We start from the raw sequence: 1,976 nt of genomic DNA, 5'->3' as shown, positions 1-1,976 counted from the left end.
CCCTGACAGCGAGGATCCCGAAGGCGATATTGACGACTATCAGAAGGATTATAAGGTCAGTTCAAAATTATATATTTATATATAATTATATGCATATATACAGAAGGATAGACATAAAATTGAAGCTTGTATTTCCATCACGTTTGCTTAACTTCACCTGAAAAAGCGTGAAAAATCATGACAATAATGATAATGATGATACTAACTATCTTGTTTTGCATTGTTATTGTTATTATTTCTGTTATCTTCACCATCGTTATTATTACTTTTATTTTTATGATTATAATGACTTTTCCCCAGTCCCCGCCGCGCCATAAGAAAGGGGGCCACAAAAGAGGCGACAAGGTGAGAGAAAAATATCATTCAATTTTTAAAAGAAATATGAAAAGATGATTATGAACACAACACAACACACACACATAAACACACACACACGCACATACATACAGACTTACATCTGTCATTTGTTATCACGATCATAAACCATACTAAATCATTTTTCTCTTTATTTCAGTCTTATCGGGAAATAATGCAGAAGGGCCCTCATCACCCACTCAAATGAAATCCCGCTGCAGCCCGCCAGCGCAGAGTGACAGGACATGGAGGACCTTCGCCCAGTCTAACCCGCATGCCTCAACGCTCGTCTGCTCTGGCTTTTTCTTTCTTTTCGTATTAGGCTAGTTTTTTTAAGGGTCCCTTACTCATTGGAATAATTCAGATGTAAACTTTTAAAGCCTATATTTTAGTTTTCCCCGGGTGATAAGATCACGCCTTAGGAGGTTTAAGGTTTTACCCAGGAGCTGTTTTAAGTAATTTGATTTTTTTTTCTTAATGAACTTGGCTGCATTACTTTGGGTTTAATATTGTTTTTGTTTCTTAATAGGTAGGAAGTCTTAGTGATCTTTGTATTTTGTGTTTTTCTTGGTCCTTTTATTTCACCAGACTGTGTTTTGTTTTGTTTATTTAGAACTTTTCTATTTAGAGAAATAAATTGATGGAAATTATTTACACTTGTTTCAGTGATTGATTTTGATTTTGAATTGTTTATTCATACTATATACATTGTATACACATGAATAGGCATAGGAACTATGCCTAAATGATTCAAGAATGCAAAAATAAAAAAAAATTTCCATCACACTTAATAACAAATCCTTTGTTTTGCACTTGAAGGACTACATTTGTTGCTTCATTAACAATACAGTAATTCCTTATCTTAATTTATGTTACACCATTATCTGGTGTTTCTATTTTCATTATATTTTAATTAATTGCACTGAAACAAGTGTAAATCATTTCCATCAATTTATTTCTCTAAATAGAAAAGTTCTAAATAAACAAAACAAAACACAGTCTGGTGAAATAAAAGGACCAAGAAAAACACAAAATACAAAGATCACTAAGACTTCCTAAGACTTTTGCATTCTTGAACTATTTGTTAGTAGCATATACCTTAATAAGTAGCTTAAGGCAGGTATAAAAACATTTATTGATTGAGTTTTCTTTGATATATGTGATGTCTCCTATGTTCCACCAATATTTTATGTTTTTATTTACTATGAGAGAGACATGTTTAAACATAACTAAATAAAGGACACAGTTTATAATTCTGTATTGGCTATAACTCTACTCGACCTAGACTTTGTAGGTACTTCATCACTTACATTATTTAAAGTTACATCAATGCTTCCATCACTTAACTCTACATCACAAATTTGGGTTCGCATGGGAGATGTTACACTTTCCACACATCCATTTTGTAAATACTTTGCGCTGAAATTTGATTAAGAGCTAAGCATATTTATTCTGGGAATTATGAAAGGGTGTTTTATGTCATGATAAATTCTGTGACGCACGTAGTATACTGGCAGATTGTAGCATGGATCTTACTAAGCTAGTTTCAAACTGGTTGTCAGTTACTTCCAAGTCAAAAGATGGTGTGTATTACATTCATGATGGCGATGAGTCAAGTGAGG

The 1,976-nt window shown here is 32.9% G+C and overlaps 1 long non-coding RNA gene across 1 annotated transcript in view; it reads left to right on the top strand.

The window, feature by feature from the left end:
- LOC147469935 (uncharacterized) overlaps nucleotides 1-1,610 on the top strand; it is a 9,524-nt gene extending 7,914 nt beyond the window's left edge. Inside the window, exons 4-6 of the long non-coding RNA XR_015191859.1 lie at nucleotides 1-55; nucleotides 301-345; nucleotides 515-1,610. The exon at nucleotides 1-55 is cut by the window's left edge and continues 71 nt beyond it. This is a non-coding gene — a long non-coding RNA (uncharacterized LOC147469935). The remainder of the gene's footprint in view (nucleotides 56-300; nucleotides 346-514) is intronic.
- The last annotated feature ends 366 nt before the right edge of the window (nucleotides 1,611-1,976 follow it).

This window comes from Penaeus japonicus, unplaced genomic scaffold (genome assembly GCF_977035675.1).
Source record: "Penaeus japonicus unplaced genomic scaffold, GWHDUDI00000001_assembly GWHDUDI00000018, whole genome shotgun sequence".
NCBI classification, from domain to species: Eukaryota; Metazoa; Arthropoda; class Malacostraca; order Decapoda; family Penaeidae; genus Penaeus; species Penaeus japonicus.
This window is presented reverse-complemented; position numbering and strand designations above follow the sequence as displayed.